Below are 19334 nucleotides of genomic sequence, written 5' to 3'. Positions count from 1 at the left end.
GGCGAAGGAACACAGCACATGTTTGGTGCCACCAGTGGGGGCTGGTCAGCTAGGGCAAATGGGGCACAGCCTCCCTTGCACATCAGGTGTTGGCTCTGCCTGTCATGGACTCTGGCTCCTTGCCTTCCTCCCTACCCGTCCCCTTGGGCCAGCACCAGCACTGCATGGCACTCAGTATCATTTCCATCCCACAGGAATATGGGTCCCATAGCTCAGTGGTGCAGCACATGCTCTGCACACCCAAGAGAGCTGCTGCCAGCCAGTGTAGGCAGTCCTGTGTTAGATGGACCCACGGCCTGACTTGGTACCAACAGGTTCAGACGCTGGTTGCAGGGCCAGTCCTGGCATTGGCTCCGACCACTTGGTTGAGCGTGAGGACAGGAGGTGCTGCCTGTGTCCATCGCCTTTCAGCCCATTTCCTGCCCTTGGAGTCGCGCAGCCTGATCTGTTTCTTCACCAGGGCAGGCGGCCTGCTTCAAATCATCTGCACTCCCACTGCAGTGGCCTCAGCCTCAGCTTGCTCCCCCTACTTCTGCAATATGGGGAGTAATACTATTGGCCTACCATGCAGGGTTGTTATGAAAGCGCATGAAGACAAAGTGTGGGATGCTCTGAATGACTGGAGCACGTAAAAGTGCTCCTGTCCCCTCTATTTTTCTCCCAGCTGAAACGGGTGGGGGTGGGGCTAGCTAGGGAAGGAAAAGGATACATGGGTGCCCCCTGCTGGTCTAGCCAGGAATTGCCATTCTGCACTTTTGTGTCTCTCTCGTGAGTGCTTGGTCCCTTTTAAGAATCAGGACTGGGGGTTAATTCCTCACACACAGCCTCTTTGCAGACAAATATGCCCAGAAGTCAGCATTTAACGTTAAATTTGACAGGCCTCTCGCCTGTCTGGAAGGCATTATCCATGTAAATAACAGCATCTACATAGCACATTTCAAGTGCTCAGAGCATATTACATAAAGCATTTTCATTAAGTGAGTCTTACAACCAGCGTGGTGGTGTGGTTAGAGTGTGGGAGACAAGAGTTCAAATCACCACTCAGCTAAGAAGCTCACAGGGTGACCTAGGGCCTCTCACTCATTCTTAGCATTTTCTCCCTCACAGGTTATTGCGAGAATAAAATGGCAAGGAGAACTATGTCCACCACCTTGAGCCCCTGGAGGAAAGGTGGAATATAAATTTAATGTATAAATAGATAAAGTAATAATAAACAATATCTCTACAAGGAAAGCCGGTATCACCTCCCCTATATTCCAAGTTGTTCATATGCAACACTAAGAGTTTATTAGCTTGCCTAAGCTATGAAGTCAGCTGCGGGGATTTATAAGGAAATTATACACTTTTGTGTTTAAAACAGATATCAACATACGGTTAGTTGCTTACAGTAAAAGGCTAGCCATGCTTACTCAAAAGTAACCCCTACTGATTCAATGGTGCTTACTGTCCCAGGTAAGTGGCATTAGGATTGCAGCCTTAGTCAAATTACTGGTGGCACATACGACAGCATACAACTAATTAATGTTATGCTTGCTTCTTCTTTTTCAGCTAAGTATTTGCACATGCACACACATTTTCAGATTTTCAGTCCTGGGGGCAGATGTGTGGAGAACCTCATTTTGCAATTATTGATGTCACTAGGAACCATTCAATAGCACCCTCTGATAGTCATACAAAACAGAAGTCTACTAAGAAAGTTGCACTCCTGGTGAAGAGTGGTTTTCAGATTTTAGTAGGCACTTCTTCAAGCACTGTAACCCCTCTGGAAATCTAATTTGTCAGCTAGGGCAGGAGTGGAGGAAGAGGAAATAAATGTGTATCAGGCAGTCAGTAAGGTTAAAGTGGCTTCCATGCATCTGAAATGTATGGCTGCTGTTCATGCACACATATCATGGGAACAGATTTTGATTTTCCCCCAATGGATGCGGATTGAAGTGGAGAAAAACCACAAGAGTTTAAATGAGCAAATGCACATGCAGCACTTTTAGCTATGAGCTAGTATGCAATTATTTAAACAAATGTTGTCCTTGCAACATGAAAACAGTGATCAGAAAAAGATTGGGATCCCATACTGTGTGTTCATGGTTGGAAAGCCTCACCATTTAAACAAATGTGCACCACTCACAATGGAAACTGCCATGCATTGGTACTGGAGGGAATTAATTCTTTTCATGCACACAATCATTTATATCCATATTCTGGGTATGCATACTGTATATGGGACTGTGTGTGTGAATTTTATCTGTAAGTTGCTATAGCGGGTGGTTGTCTGTTTGCTGTGTATACATGTGCAAGTACATACGCTAAAGTTCTCAGAATGATTCTCAGTAATACACCCCAGTCATGGTGAGCAGGTCAGTGCCTTTTCTGTTGGTGTTGGGTGGCTGGGAGAGACAGTTCTATCAGGGCATTTTTGGCATCAGCCACTTAGAGGCTTGCAAAGCAGTTTCATTTACCAGCAAAGTTTCTGTTGTTGTGGCAAATGGAGGAATGGGGCAAGTCTCTGGTCATTGCACCCCGAAGGATCTCTATCTTTGCCCCCCTTAATGCCAAAATGCAGTGCTTTACTTGCTCTTATTAGTATCTGGGGAGAAAGTAACAGGGTACACTCAGGGATGAAACTGCGTTAGAGGCTAAACCTGCTCCCTCCTACCCACACCCTGAATAACTCACCTGAAGCAGGTGAGTTCCCTTCTCATCTATGTCCCATATTGCCACCTATTTACTTGGTCCCATAGAAGCCTTTGAGAATCAAGACTGTGCTTATCTACATATCCCAGCTCCTTCACCAGTACAGCCCCTCCTCCAAATCTACAGTTCATTTTTTCAGGTCTTGGGAGCTTTCATAAGGAAATAAAATCTTAAATTCCTGAAATCCTGTTCTATCCTGGAGTCCCAGAGGAAGTAAGAATATGTTAGTGAAGAACAAGTACCGGTAGATATGAACAGAAACATCCATTCACCAAACACTTTCAGAACTTGGTAGCAACAGGAAACATTTTGTCCAAGTTAGCTTTTAGTCACCATTGGCTTCTTGCAGGCCAGTCCGTGGGCCACCCCAGGATTTTGGTGCTTGACATGGCAATGCTTCTAGCTCCCCATCCTACCAATCAACATGAGGCACAGTCCTCCAGAAAGCCTCCCTACATCAGCCCCCACTGAAGTGAACAGGGCTACTTGTGTGCAGTTTGCTGTCTGTCTTCCACACCGCTCCCCAGCCCCATAATAGCACCCCAAATTCACCATTAAGTCTGCAGTCCCACCTAAGCTCAGGCTTCTGCAGTCGTCGTGAGCACACTCAACACCTGGTGTTGCCATCACAGACGTTCAAAAAGGGAAAGTTGATTCTTTAACATGCTTACCAATGATGACCAGCAGTTTGTTTGCTGAGTGATGTATTTAAGAATCAACACAAGCGAGGCTTTTCCCACTGGCAACTGGTGCCAAAGGGTTCATGCAACTGGACCCTAAAATATGCTCATGCAAGGGCTCTGGCCTACCTCCAAGGGAAGGCAGCTCTAGACTGTGGTTCAGCCACCGCCTTTGGCCAGCCAGGGGGCATCTTGCTGCCCTAAGCAGCTGTGCCCCCCGCTGCACAATCTGAGATATGCACTCCAGCCACAGAGATAACGTTCAGGCTCAGCCATGGGCATAGCCAGGATTTGGGGGGGGGGCGGAGCCAAAGTTGTTGAACATTTTTTAGGAGATTGCGCCCCCCGCAGTTGTTGAGCTTTCTTTGGAAAATCATGGGTAAATATATCTCCAAAGAGAAAGCATTACAGGGGGCAGGCTTCTGCTAGGTGGGGCAGAAACTCAGTTAACACAATACTTTCAATGCTTCTCAATAATTTTGTGGATCTTGGGGGGGAGGCAACTGCCCTCTGTCCCCCCTTGGCTATGCCAGTGGGCTCAGCCCTTGACGGTATCTGCACAGGTTTCATGGGTTGAGCTCTAGCACCCGCCACAACATTGCAAGGGTGTGTGTGTGTGTGAGAGAGAGAGAGAGAGAGAGAGTGTGTGTGTGTGTGTGTGTGTGTGTCATGGGCCCTCTTGGATCGTGCACACCGCCTCTTTGGAACCCTTAAAAGTAGTGCAAGAGATTGGGTTGCTTGTGGAGCTGAGATGACCATAGGACACCCAGATTTGGTACAGGATGCTAATTCTTAATGAATTGCTCTTGGCTGATCATGGAAGAGACTTTGACTACGTGGTTTCAAGAGCTCATTGAGCTTCCAAGGCACTCGTGCAAATACAAGCTGGGCAAACACACACACACAGACGGATCAGCAAGAAGAGGAACCAAAGACACTTCTGTAAAGTATATTATGGATCCTACCCCACCCAAGCAGTCACTACTCATCAGTCCTGATTTATAGAGCTTCTTTGGTGAGCACTCATTTTGAGAAATCATTTTCCTTGTGGTGCAGAAAATAAGCTTTAAGGAATGCCTTTCATCTCCCTTATGGCAATCCACTGAGCAGGTAAGTCCCTCTATGGCATGGGTAGGCAAACTAAGGCCCAGGGGCCGGATCCGGCCCAATCACCTTCTCAATCTGGCCCGCGGACAGTCCGGGAATTGGCGTGTTTTTACATGAGTAGAATGTGTCCTTTTATTTAAAATGCATCTCTGGGTTATTTGTGGGTATAGGAATTCATTCATCCCCCCCCCTCAAAATATAGTCTGGGCCCCCACAAGGTCTGAGGGACAGTAGACCGGGCCCCTGCTGAACAAGTTTGCTGACCCCTGCTCTATGGAAAAGGCTTGGCAGGGTGGGGTGGGGGGTGCTTAGTAAAAGAGATGCATGCAGTTCCGAGGTTCTATCGATAGGTGGCCCTCTTGACTCCCTTCCCAGCTCCCCCCTCCCCTCCCCCCTCTTCCCCCCACTGCTGCTCCTCCTTCAAGCAACACAGAAGAACTCCCAGCCTAGGGACCTGGCTTCATATTTTCCCCTTATTTGGAGAGTTTCATTTCTTTGGGTTTTTAAAATAACCAGCCAGACCCTCCCCAGGGCCCTGGGGGAAAGGGATATTGCAGTGGGCTGCGAATCAGGGCAGAAGGGTGTCAGTCAGCTGAGGAAGGAGCACTGGGGATGGGGGGTGCAAGAAGGCTATGGCTTGGTTGGGGTGGGGGCAGTGCAAGTGTGTAGCAGAGCAAGGGGGAGCCCAAGCTGTAAGAAATTAAGGCTGGAGCAAGGGTGGTGGGCCGTGTTCTTGGAGCTGGTGTTCGAAAAAACAACAACTCCTTTTACTCTGCATGACCTAATCTGGAATAAGAGTCATCCCACCCCCACCCCACCCCCATTCTGCTCTCCTCACCAGGTTTAGCAATCCTCACTTTCCTCATGGACATGCTTTGAAAGGGCGAGAAAGCGATGGTCTGCCCTGTCATCCCCTCCACCCCAAATATTTAACAACCCCAATTGTGTGTGAAGCAGCGTAGTTGAGGGGAGCTCTGGGCTAAATGAAGGATGCAGCACTGGGAATATTTATTGCCTTCCTATCCCATCTTTCCTCCAATAAGCTTAAGGTGGTGTACCTGGCTCTTCCCCTCCCATTTTATCACCACCACAACCCTACAAGGCTGAGAGGCAGGGACTGGCTCAAAGTCACCCGATGAGCTTCAGGGCTGATTGGGAGTGTGCATGTTTTGAGTCCTGGTCTCCTAGGTTCTAGTCCGACACTCTAACCACTACACCACATGGCAATCAAAGGTTGGGGATGTCCCACCTGTTTGCTCATTTTTCCTGACACCGGTGAGACCAAAAGCCCATTCACACAACCGCTGATGGCCATGACGGCCATGCTTCTTTTAGTGCCTCCAGGACAGACTTTCTCCCACACAGCTGCAAGCTCTGAGCTGCCTGTGTAAAAGCTGGCCATTTCCCACCTGTCGCCCAGCCACCAGGGGCTCGGCCAGTTTCTGAGCAGTTGCGATGGCGTGCCAAAAGCGGGCACAGGCTCAGCTTAGCGCACAGCAAGAGCCGCCTTTCACTCAGCCATTCAGCCTAGGGCAGCGTGGCAGGAAAAGTGGGTCTGTCGTGAGGTAATCTGAGCCAGCTGCCTCAGGTGGCTTGTGAGGGGGACAGTCCATTAAACAGCAGCAACATGTCAACGGGTGTTCTTATGATTGCATTTCCTGGTGAGTTCTGTTTGGCTTTCCTGCCCTCAGGCACCAAAATGCCTCAGGCTCTCTCTGCCAGAGGGGCAGCCCCCAGAGTGAGGCCAAGTGAGGCAGTAGGTTTGGGATGCCGTGAAGGACAGCAAAACAAACCGCACTCCTGCTCTGCTCCTGTTCATTTTGGTGAGGCTCATGCAATATAACCTCCAGGAGGATGTTTGTGGCCGTTCCCAGAGGCATCTGGTTGGTCACTTCAGAAACAGGATTTGGGCCTAGGAAGAGGCAGTGCTGAGAGGCAGTGGATCATCTAGTAAGCTTAGTGAGGCATTGAACCTGGGGCTCCTTGGCCCTCGCTTGACATACTAACCAAGACACAGTGGCTCTTCCTCTCTGCCCCTCTCTCTTGCACATGCACACAGATGGAGCTATGGGACAGGAAGGCTTCTAAGCTGTACCTTGAGGACATCACCAGGGATTCTGTGCAAGTGGGACTGTAGTTGCCAAAAGACATGCAGGGTCTTCCTTTTTCTTATTTTTTTTAATGTATTCAGCGATGCTTTAACATGTCACAAAGCAAACCAGCATTGAGGACATATCTTTTCATCCTTCCTCATTCCCAGGACTTTCCTAGGGCAGCGTAATTCAGAACACATTATACGTCCTAGAAGGAATCTTAAAGGTAAAGGGACCCCTGACCATTAGGTCCAGTCGTGGACGACTCTGGGGTTGCGGTGCTTATCTCGCTTTACTGGCTGAGGGAGCCGGCATACAGCTTCCAGGTCATCTGGCCAGCATGACTAAGCTGCTTCTGGCGAACCAGAGCACGCACGGAAACGCCGTTTACCTTCCCGCCAGAGAGGTGCCTATTTATCTACATGCACTTCGTGCTTTTGAACTGCTAGGTTGGCAGGAGCAGGGACCGAGCAACGGGAGCTCACCCCGTCGCGGGGATTCGAATCACCGACCTTCTGATTGGCAAGCCCTAGGCTCTGTGGTTTAACCCACAGCGCCACCCGCGTCCCTAAAAGGGATCTTAGGGACATCCTTATAGCATTTGGGATTGGCATAGGAAGGATGGGCCACTTGGTCTAGAACAGAGTCCTAGGTTTTTACATTCTCATCCCTTGTGCCCATCCCCACCACCAACCCTGCCTATATTATTCCACCTGCCCAGCCTCACCCCTTCTTTCTGATGCAATATACTTTTGGAATGTACACACCAAATGATACTCATTCTTTCCAGGGTAATCTGCAATAACAATACTTGTACTATATTCACAATTCTAAAGCACATCGGAACCCCTTGACGGGCTCACACAAGCTTTTATGCCAGCCTTCACTCACCTGCACCCCCCCCCCCCAGTTGCTTTGGACTGCAATTTCCATCAGCCCTGCTACCTGGAGCCGAAGGGAGTTGTAGTTCAAGACATCTGGAGGGCCCCAGGTGTCCAATGGCTGTTTTGTGGATTAATTAGCTGAGATTATATCACCCCCTTCAGGTTGCATAGCCATGATTTGTAATGTGGCTTCTACCCTTAATTGTGCATTTTAAGAAGGAGGAAAGTCCTTCTTTAATTGTGAACATATAGGAATAGTTAATGACTTTTCAGGGACTTTTAATAATGCAATCCTATACTTGTCTAATCATCAGACAAGTTTAATGAGGCTTATTTCCATGTAAATCAATATAGGATTGCAGACTGCTTGACTGCAATCCTAATCCCATTTACCTGGGAGTAAGTTCCAATGAGTACAGAAGGTTTTAATTCCAAGTACACATGGTTACTGTAAGGCCATCCTATGGTATGCCCAGGAATAATCCTAATAGAATAAAGTGGGATTTATTTCTGCATAAACAGCATAAGGTCATGCTGGTTTTTGCCTTACATTATCTTGAGCAAGCGCCTGTATGCGCTGAGAACTAGGGGTGGGGGCCGTACTCTTTAATTACCACAATTGTATTGACACACGGGTGGTGAACAAGGATTAAGTGAGGCTGCATTCATACGATAGGCACAAAATCACACCCTTACGACTTTTTGTTAATTCATCCAGAATAAATATCACCTTCTCCCGATTAAATGCTTACAGTCACTAATGACCATTAGAATTGCCACTTGACTCCTGAAATAATATATTTAATTATAATAACATTTAAACTATGTATGGAGGTTATTGTTTTTGTTTGTTACCATGTTATTTATTTTTGTGCTTTGATACTGCAAACCACCCTGTGACCCTTGGATGGAGGGTGGTGTAGAAATTCAATAAGTTAAATAAAATATGCATTAAAATTGTTGGTGGGGAAAAACAAATTCACGTTTGCCAGTGTGGTGGAGCGTGTTAGCCTTAGAGCTCAGCAATTTGGGTTCCAATCTCCACTGAGCCAGAGAGCTCGCTGTGTAGCTATGAGCTTTTGCATTTCAGATTAGTCTGCTTTGCAGGGTTGTTATGAGGATAGGATGGGATAACACCATGTGCACCACCATGAACTTGCTAGGGAAAGGATAAATAATATAATACTGTACAATGTATTACATTTCAATTCCAAACAATGTAATGCAATGTAATACAGCTTCCAGGATTGTGAAGATGACAAGATGTTTAAAACGATGCTCAGGGCTAGCTAATTTGCTCTAATGTGTATTCTTCTCCCTTGTTCTCACCGGCCACACCCAGTTGTGGCTGACACTCAGTGGTGTCAGAAACCAACCTGGGGCACAATCACGAGCCCATAATTGCACATTCCCCATCACACAGGAAAAAAGTGACCAGAAACTTCTGCATTTTGCAGCACCATCAGCCACGAAGGCGCACACCCAGAAATTGCTTAGACCAGATGACACACTTTTGTATTCCGAATCAGATGTGGTTAAAGAGGTGCTAAGATGTGGGGCTTCTTCTCCCTGAGAATCAGCCTCACTGTGAAACGATGCACTGCAGCCCCCTAAGGTGGATTTGGGGGTGGTCCCCTTAAGGACAGCAGAGTGAGAGCCAGCAAAGTTCCCACCCGCGGAGGACAAAATCTGCGGGGAAATTCTCCTGCCCCCACCTCACTAAAATAGGCAGGGGTGCCACCACTTCGACAGACTGCAGGGCTTCCGAGAAGACTGTGCCCATGGGCGTAGTCTGGATTTATTTTAGGAGGGGCAGGATTCATGTTAGGGGGCGCAGAACCGAGTAATATGCGATGCCATGACTGCCCCTTGTTATCTAGTGGGGGCACTTTAAGGGTGGCGCACGGAACCTGCGCGGGACTGTTTCGAATTCCTGCTTACTAAGACACTTCCCAACCTTCCCCAGTGCTAGTTATCTTCTGATCTACTAATCAAAGGCAAAAAGATTTTGGTGGCTCTGGCTGTGCTGCAAGAACCACAGGCTTACAAGCTCCAGACTCGTCCTCCCAGCCCGCCTGCCGAAACCTACACAGATGCAACCCAGGCTGGCAGCAAGTTGAACTGAAAAGGCTGCTGGGTTTAACCAGGGCGTGCAGGTCAAGTCACCTGAATAAACCGATTGCGTCCATCGCCCGGCCGAGCGGGGTGCGGGGGGTGCGGCTGAATGGGCGGGTTACCGCGCTTCTGCACTGAGCAGGAGTTCACGCGGGTGGCCACTTATCTCGTGTCTGTTGTACCTGATGCGTGATGCACAGATCCCTCGCCCCTGGCCGGATGATGCCCAGGAACCAGCTGAGCAAATGGTTCTGCTGGAAGGGGAGTGGGGAGGTTCCGTGCCGCTGGTCCACCCAGGACCTTGCCCTCCACATCTCCCTGTCGGTCACGCGAAGAGGCCCCCTGTTGCCCACCCAGGGGGCGATGGAGAGTGGGACCCGGGCCCAGGAGGGGGCGCTGCGAGGGGAGGAAGGCCCGAGACCCCGCTCGCCTTCCGCTCTTCTGCTTAGCAGCGGACCCCTTTCTTCTCCGGACGCTCCCGCTCCCCTGCTCCCTCTTCCGCGCAGCTCCCGCATCCCGACGTGCCGTGCACGCGGGTCCCTCCGCCGCGTGTCCTCCTGGCTCCCCGCCTCGGCTCTTCTCTGCTTAGGCATCCCGCCGACGTCTCCTTCCTCGTTGCGCTTCCCGGCCTCCCTCCTGCATCCCCAGCCTGACTTCCCTCCCTTTCCCCGCCTGGTCCACCTTCCCTCTTCCTCCTTCCCGTCCAGCCCCGGCGGCGCCCGCTCCCTCTTGCCCACCTCACCTCTCCGGACCGGCGGGCGGGCGGCCCGGCTTTAGGGCTCGGGCTGGTGCTCCTGCCTGCCTGGGACGGGACGGGGCGGTGCGTGCGTCTGGGGCCGGAGCTGGGCTCGGAATGGCCGGGCGGCGGGCGGCGGCGGGGAGGACACCGGGCGGGCGGGCGGCTCAGCAAGCCTTAATTGGTAAAGAGCAGAGTCGACGGGAGGAAGGAGGGACGGGGGGAGGCCGGTGGCAGCAGATGGGGGGAGCAGCAGGAGGAGGAGGGACCCAGGCGCCGCCCCCGGGGGGAGCGCAGAGCGACGTCCACCCCGGGGCACAAGGGTTGCCCCTCTAGAGGGCGCCCCACGGGGAGCGCGCCGGTCGTTGGCCCTTTGCCCTCCACTGCAAGCGGGGCGTGGGAAGCTCAGCCACGGAAGGGGCATCCTCCTCCTTCCACTAGGGGGCATCAGCCACCATGTGGGGAAGGGGACTGGCGAGCGGGGGGCTCAAGCAAGGCAAAGCGGCTATGTCAAGTTTGCAGGGCTTTGGACATGGTTGAAGGGTGGTAGGGGGCACAACAGACAGATCTGCCCCACTCCCCAGGGGCACAATTCACAGGGCTGCCCTCCTGCACAAGCCTCCTGTGGACACAGGAAGAGCCTCCTTGTGGCAATTGGCAGAGGGCCAATAGGACTTGCCTCCTCAAGCCCCAAAATGACCCCCCACCTCTAGGCCACCTCCTTCGCCCCAAATGCCAGGCAGACCACCGCAAGCCCCCTTAACCCCCGTGGCCATGCCCACATTGACCCAGGGATCTTTCCGCTTAGTCATGGTGCCACTCTGTGCCCCATCACTATGGGCTGGGCATGAATCATGGGCACAGAAGGGGAAGGAAGAGGGTCAGCTCATGAGGGACGTGGGGCACGGGGGTAGGGAACGGAGACAGAGGGGGCAGGAAGTGGCAGGAAGTGAGGCATGGCAGGTCTGGGTGTTGAGGGTGATAAGCTGCTGCTGCTGCCAATGGCCGCAGTCAGGATGGCTGAGTGGCTGGCATGGCTGATAAAAGACTTGAGAGAGAGAATGACAAGGGTTATAACAGGCATGGCCAAACTTGGCCCTCCAGATGTTTTGGGACTATAGCTCCCATCATCCCTAGCTATTAGGACCAGTGGTCAGGGATGATGGAAATTGTAGTCCCAAAACATCTGGAGGGCCAAGTTTAGCCATGCCTGGGTTATAAGAATACATAATTACTTATTTGTAATAGATGACATACAAAGAACCCAGAGCTATGTCTAAAAATCGGCAAACCTATCAACTTAAAAATTGGCAGATGTTTGTTACCCACCTGAGTGAGTGGATGTATGTCTACAGCTGAGCAAGCCTATATGCGTTGGAGCTCCTATGTGATGTGTTTGCCTGCTCTATGGCATGTCTGCCTAGGTGTTTATGCGGGCACTTGTGTGGTGCAGCTTGTGTGTGTGCACATGTGTGTCCGCAGCACAGATGCATGTTTTACGCTTGTACAATATGGAACACGGAGCCCTGAGCTGCACACTCAGTGCAGGGCAGAGAGAGGTGATACATAGGAAGCTTCCTATGTAAAATGAAGCACAATCCATTGGGAAGTTCTCTTGGAACAGCCTCCTCTTGAATCTGCTCCTTTGCTTAGAAAAACTTCCTGGTGGGTTGAGCCCCAAGGACCAGATCTACCAATCTGTCACCCTTCAAAGTGTCCAGGATTGGCTTTCTGGGGGGCCATTCTTCTGAGGGCCTGGCTCATCTCGTGGCAGCCTGTAGTCTCACTGCCATATACTATCCACACCTCAGGATCCTCTTCATATGAGGATGATTAAATTATTTATGTACGCAACAACAGCAACAGCCAGAATCCTATATGTGCGGAAATGGAAGGAAGGAAGAAGTTCCAACCAAGGAAGAATGGATCTTAGAACTAATGGACTAGCCAGAAATGGCAAAATTGACAGCAAGAGTAAGAGATCAAAACAATGAACTTTTAATGAAAAGTAGAGACCCCATTTGGACTATTTGAGGAAGTATTGTGGCCAAATGAAGTCGTGAGCAGGATTCAAAATATATGTAGGAGAAGAGAAATGACAACAATTGTAATAGAGGAAATAAGTAGGATATATATGTGCAACATAATGCAGCAGAGAAAGGAATTAAAAACATCATGGAGGTAAAGATGGGAAGTCAAACCGTTAAGGGAAATACATATTAAAGTTGATTTGTTAAAATTTCTGAAATTTAATAAAATTTGGGGGAGAGGCACAAATTGGCACACAGGAAATGACATGTGATACAGGAGGCTCCATGCAGCACGCACTCTGCAGCCGTTCTGCAGAGTGCCAGGATTGTGCCTATGGCAGTTTTACAGCCTGGCCCTCTCCATGGTGACTCAGGAACAAATCCAATGGATTTCAACAAATCCATTTCAGCCTTAATGGACAAAATGCTTTATATTGCTTTAATCTACCTCTTTGTCACAATGAACTTGGTGAGTTGTGTTGGACCTGCTCCTATATGTTCAACTCACCTAAGCTCATTGCAACAGAGAGGTAGAATAAAACACGCATACTTCAGTGGTGTGTGCACACTGGACGAAGACAACCAAGAGCAAGAGTGTGGAGCTGCTCCTACTGACTCAGAGCATTGGTCCCTCTACTCCAAGAATGACAACTCTGGCTCTCCCGATGTTCTGCTGCCTGTGCTGGATGGAGCTGATGGGAGCTGGGGTCCATCACATCTGAAGCAGCTTCCCAATCAGACATTTCAGACTGCAGCATGGCCACTGATGAGGGGAGTTGGAGTCTGGCAACATAGGGGGGGCATCAAGTTAAGAAATGCTGACCTGGAGGGCCACAGGTTCTCCCCCCTAGCAGGTTTCAAGGGCTCGGGTGCAGCTGCCCCTTCCATCACTCCAACCTGAGATCCTTTTTTGAAAAATGTATATGGAATACAGAGTGGAATAAGCTGCTTGTGGGGAGGATGTGGGGCAGGAAAATTGTGAATCAAGCAATTTGCTTCCTCCAATCGGTTGCTCTTTTCTTGAAAAAGGAAACAGTGCTGGGGTTCTAATACACATAAATGCCCCCCCACAGCCCCAAAGCCATCATACCAGCTGAAATGGAGGAGCATGTGGAAGCATTCTTATTGATAATAATGCCCATGTCTCAAACGAAGCAAATGAACCAGAGAAACTTTTCCAAAGCTAGGCAAAAATATGTGGCTAAGTCAAAAATTGAATCCAATCGTGATGTTGCTCAGTAAGTGACCCAGTCAGTTTAATGGAATGTATATGTGCAAGGGTACAAAGTCATAGGAAGTGCAATGGGGTGCATTCCTCCAGCTGCCACATTACCATATTTGCATACCTGGAATGAAGTTTTGTGAACATTTTAGGCTCTCACACTGGCAGGCTTTCAAAGAAGAGGAATCTTGACCCACTTTAACGCCGCCCTTCAGCAAGAGTACTTCCTTTTGGTCTGGTTGACGCAAGCACTCCAGTTTAAGCTACGGCCGCTTCTCTTGGTTTCACACCGATACTGAGATTAGATGTTCCTTTGCTTTGAATAGGGGGTGCTGGGTGGGGGGTGAGTGGATGAGGCTGCCTAGGAAAGGACTCTCAGCTCAGCTACTTCTGCCTGTAAGTGATGCTCTGCTCTGCAACGGCCTTTTCTTTGAGATATCAACTAGGAAACAATGTAAACTTGCTGGGTCTTCCAGCACTAAGTAAAAACAGCAAAGTGTCTTTTGGCAGTACAAAGACTAACAGATTCCTTGTGACATATGCTTCCTTCAGCTGTAAGTAAACACCCAACTGTGAGCCCTTAGACAGATTTGCATGTTGATCTGGTTTACACAGAGCACTCACATGGTGTAAAAAAATCCTAGCAAATCCTGACAAATCTAGATTTTGAACCAAGATTAGGAGACTTCTGCAACCTCCCAGTCCACTTTGGATGCCCCTAGACTGGAGGGTTCAGGGCCATATAGAGACGGATGCAGATCAAGCAATATTTGAGGCCTCTCTAGGTCCTGGTGCGCAGCAGTGATGATACTTTGTGCACCAAGGCCTGGAGACGTTCAGGGTGTTTACATCCATGAATGGGACTCTTCCCTGCTTCACACTTCGCAGTGTTTACTAGAGGTGGGAGCGAGAGGAAACACCCAAGGACATCCCATTTGTGAAGGAGAAGCCCAAAGTCCTTAGGGGAAGGTCTAAGCATCTAATTTGTGTGCAGAAGGTACCAGCTTCAGTCCCCGGCATCTCCAGGCAGGGCGGGGAGAGACTCCTACCCAGTGGCGTAGCGTGGGTTGTCAGCACCTGGGGCAAGGCAAGTAATTTGCGTCCCCTAACCCGTGGATTTGCGCCCCCTAACCCATGGATTTGCCCTAACCCCAGATGTTGCGCCCGGTGCAGCTGGCCCCCCCTGCACCCTCCACGCTACGCCACTGCTCCTACCCAAAACTCTGGAGAGGCACAAGTCAGTTCAGACCCTGCCAGTGGACCAGAGGTCTGAGGGAGCTTCCTATGTTTCAATCGGCACAAAACCCCTCACAGTGATGAAAAGAGCCCCCCCTGCCCCCGCATGTGTCTGAGGGTGGCTGGGAGAGGAAGGACCCTTTCACAACCATGAACACCATACAGCAGAGTGTGAGTTTCTAATCCAGAATTCCTATTCATTTTCTATAGATCCAGAGGACACCTGGGAAATTTAGGAAGCGGAGTTGGATCTGAATGACTGACTTTGTCTTTTAAGAGGGAGCAATTCTCTGAGTGGAGAAAAGTCACACTAGGATTCCAGTCCTGTGCTTCACCTAGCAAGTATCCCAGACACTATCTTTGTGGTTCCTAAGACCATGGAAGGAATAGTAATGTTGTGCATTGCTGGTCACTATTTCAGCTGCTTGCAGGCTCATGGCTGGATCTGGCTAAAGCAGACAGGGAACCTGTGTGGTCCTCCAGATATTGTTGGTCTTCAGCATGCCTGAGCATTGGCCATAGCTGTGTTGTAGGTTGCCCCTTTGATGTGGTTCCACCTTGCTTTGATGCGATATCTGGGGCAGTTCAGTAGAGCATGTTCTATGGATTCAGAGAAGCGTTCACAGTTCAGGTGTGACTGTTCCGGCAGTATCGATTTGAGGCTGGTACTATGGGTCCTCTTTGGCTGGAGATTGATCTTGCTCACTGCCAGGGAGGGATCTGTGTCAGTCAGTGCGGTGGTAGCTCTGTGTGATGCGAACACAGTTCAGCGCCGATTGCCTGGTGATAATCAAATCTAGCTGGTGCCAGTGGTGACCTTGGATGTCTCCAGGACACTTGTCATTTTCCTTGTTGTGTAGAATGTGTTCATGATGCAGAGGCTGTGATAGGAGCACAGCTCCAGCAGCCCTTGTCCGTTCCTGTTCACGTTCCCAATACCAAAGTGGTCTATGCAGGTGTCCCATGCATGACGATCGTCCCCAACTATGGCATTGAAATATCTCAGGAGGAATAGGTGTTTGTATGCTGAGACCCTCCTGGCAGCCTGGTCTGGTTCCTGACAGAACTGGTCCTTGGTTGGTATGTCAGCCGAGGCAGATCTACTATGAAACTAATGAAGCTTTAGGTCCAGGTCCCCGAATTCTGGAGGGACCCCAGAAGTGACTATAGTCCACATTGCTTAAATTCTTTGGGTTGAGTAGACCCTATTTGGGTTACACAATTTAAGTGGGTTATTTGTTTGTTGAATATATTTCACCAAACCCAAAATCTGAGAGTCAGCACAGATGTCGTAAAGTTGGAGTGTCGCGTTGCAACAATGTAGTAGTTAATTTATTTTTTATTTTTTAAGAGTGCTCAGACACAGAGCTTTAAATCATGGACTGTCCCTGCCCTAAAAATTCCCCAGTTCCCTTGCCCATTCTATGTCTTGCTTAATGAACACGTCTTGCTTAATTGCAAGGAAAAGGAAATTAATTCAAAATAAGGGAAGAAACATAGGAGGAAGTGAAATAAGTCAGACAATAACAGGACTGAAATAATGCTTCTAGAGGTGCCATGTTATCTCCTGGTATGGTGACTTGCAAGAATTGGGTTCTCTCAGCATAATCTGCAGAGCTCACCATAGTGCCAGACTGCCAGGCTCTGTGCTGCTCCGTGTCTCCTTTAAACCTCCTAGTCTTCCACCTTTGCAAAGTTATCCCCTGGAGACCCCTTTGTATCCTCTGGAGGATTTCTCCTTTCCAGCATCCTGGACCCTGTTCCTTCTGGCTTCCACACCTGCCAAAGACAAAGTGAACTAAGCCTGCCTTCTTGCCCTTTCTTACCTGCTCACTTGATGGCTGCCAGAGAGAGAGAGCCAGGCAAGGGTTTGCTCAAGCTAGAATAGAGGAAAACCAGCAGGAGGGGGAGAAGCAAGGTAAGCCCAGAGCAATGGAACAGCAAATCCACAAATATTGCAGCCATGTGGTCCCTATATAGCCCCACAACTATGCAGGGGGAATCCAGTCCAGATAGGGTCCCCAGGCAGCCAGTGGTGGCCAGAACTGTAAATCTGGCAGGCAGGTCCGGTCTGTTTTGCTGCTGGGGAAACACATTTTTCAAAAGTGCAATCAGCAACACCAGAGAGGCAGAAGGTGCTTCTGGGGCAGTGGGCCTCAGCTCAGGTTGCCACCTTTGGTCATGCAAAATATGGGGCAGGTTGAACAAAATAAAGGACAGGTCGGGGTGGGGACACACTCTCATAACCCCAAATCCTCCCCTCTCCTTTGTGCAGGTGGGTTCTCTGCATTTGGCTTCCCACCTCAAGAGACTTGAGCATGGAGGAGGAGGAGAGAACAGGTTGGGGTGTCAGAGGGGGCCAAGTGGCAGTGGATTTGCAGCTGAGGAGGAGCACCAGGGAGAGAGAGGGAGGGAGGGGGTGAGGGAGGTCGCTTCTTCCCCCTTCTCTCTCTTGTCGCTTGCGCTGGGCCAGGGTCCTTGTCACCAACAGCAATGCAACCGCCATTGGGACCGGGATTTTTCATTTCATGCCATGTGTTATTTTGTCACTTAGTTTTATCTCTAATGTAAATATTATTTGCTCAATATCTAGGCCAGCTTTCAAGCAAGCTGCTTCTTAAAGAAGACTAATAGAAGAGTTAATAGCAAGTTTAGGAACCTCTCTTCAGGTACAGGTCAGGTGTGAGGAACCTTTTTCATCCAGCCTTGCCTCCTGGCCCAGAGTACCATTCACTTTTTTTGCTGCTGCTGCTGCTGCATCACACCTGTGGCCTGCTAGATGTTGCTGGATTCCATCCTGCCCCCCGCCCCACTCCAGAAAGCATGGCCGGTGATCAGGCAGGATGGAGGGCCAGGTGTTCCCCCTCCCTGGTCTATACTGACCGGCAGGGTTTCAGAAAGGAGACATTCCCAGTGCTCCTGGGATCTGGCAGGGTCCAGGGACTTCTGTACACAAAGCAGATGCTCTGCTGCTAAGCTATGGCCAGTTGACCACCAGCTTGAAGATCGCCAAAGAGGCATTAGACAAATGAAAGGAGCAGCAACTGTGCAGTCTCCAGGGTGGAAGTATTAACCCTCTTGGGAAAATGTAGCACAACCACCAGCAAGGCTCCCTCCCTCCCAAAATGCCTGGCTATTTTGCAATCCTTTGTTTTTGCACTTTGGGGGTTGTGCATTCTCCTGTTCTCCCACCCTGATTCTGGAGCACACATCTCACAGCAAGGCTCAGAGAGAGCAGTGAGCAGGTCTCCCATGTCCGGACAGGATGTCCATCTATTGATACCCTGAAGGAGCTAGTGGAAGTTTTGCACAAAGGCTGGGACGTGGTTTCAATGGCCATATTGAAAGGCAGAGGACTAACCTGCCTGCTGGGGATGGAGGGCACGGCCGGCAGAAAGTGCACGGCCCACTCTTCCCCACAGCACTTCCTGGATGAAAACAGGGACACTCTTGTGTACCCTCTATTGTCCCACTGCAGATCACTCAGTTCCTCTCCTCGCTTTTCCACATTTACAAATTGCTGAAAGCTGTTCCCCGCCTGCCATAGGTACATTGTCTAGTTGTGCCTTCCACCAGAGCAACAGCTGTAGCAATTAGCAGACAGTGGCCTTTTTCTGGTGTGCTGATAAACTTGGTATTGGTTGGCATCGGCCTGTCTTGAGAGCAGAGGTGTAGTGTTGGGGGAGGCAGAGGGGCATGAGGGGGCATGAACCAGACACCCTCGTGCAGGGACCCCCGTCCTGCCCTGCCTGCCACCAGGCATCTCTGAGCCCCGGGGCCCTGGTGCTCAGAGGCCAGACTGGCTTTGCTGCTGCATCTGTGGCCCCCTTGCTGAATGGCTGCCTGGCTAGTGTTGGAGGGAGGGAATTTACCCACTACGGGCTGCGCCGGCCAGCCAGACTTCTCCCTGTGCAGGTGGGCAGGTGGTGCAGCGTAGCCCCGCTTGGCTCCAGTGGCATGGGGGCACTCCTATTTGGCAGGGTTGGAACTGAGGTCTGGGCTGGCACAGTGGGTTCTGTTCGCCTTCTGCACCCCTGGCACCAGCAAATGCTGTAACGCCACTGCTTGAGAGACAATGGAATGTGCCTCCGGGGATGAAGTCAAATCACTGCATTAGCAGCACTGAAGTGACCTCCCTGGGGCATAAGCCTGGGCCACGTGTGTGGAGGTCCTGGGCTGCCCAAATGACAATACCCCCTCTTGGTCTCGCTGCAGAGCAATATGTATGGCACCAGCTTGGCTTCAGGAGTTGCTAGAAGGAGGCATACAAATAACGTTGCCATATTTCAAAAAGTGAAAATCTGGACGCAGATGTTGTCATAACCGGGAAATCCCAAACATATGGCAGCCCTGGTACAAGACACCATCCAACCATCTTAGGGATTCCTCTCTGAATTTGTGGAAGGTTTGCTCCTTAGCCTTTTCTTCTCCCATAGTTATCCCACATGGCAGCAGAGCTTTAGGATCAGAGTTTTCCTTCTCCTAGATGGACTCCCTTCCCAGGTGGACAAGCCCCATCTGCCCATCACTTCCTTCTACA

General features: G+C 50.1%; 1 protein-coding gene across 4 annotated transcripts in view; it reads right to left on the bottom strand.

Moving 5' to 3' along the window:
* The window catches only part of FLNA (filamin A), an 82305-nt gene extending 71842 nt beyond the window's left edge, over positions 1-10463 (bottom strand). For all 4 annotated transcript variants that reach the window (XM_077921119.1, XM_077921121.1, XM_077921120.1 and 1 more), the window contains exon 1: positions 10313-10463. The gene's annotated coding sequence lies outside the window, so the exon portion shown is untranslated. The remainder of the gene's footprint in view (positions 1-10312) is intronic.
* Between the last annotated feature and the right edge of the window lie 8871 nt (positions 10464-19334).

Source organism: Podarcis muralis, chromosome 17 (assembly GCF_964188315.1).
Source record: "Podarcis muralis chromosome 17, rPodMur119.hap1.1, whole genome shotgun sequence".
Lineage (NCBI taxonomy): Eukaryota > Metazoa > Chordata > Lepidosauria > Squamata > Lacertidae > Podarcis > Podarcis muralis.
The sequence above is the reverse complement of the archived record's forward strand: the minus strand, read 5'-3'. Positions and strand labels throughout refer to the sequence as shown.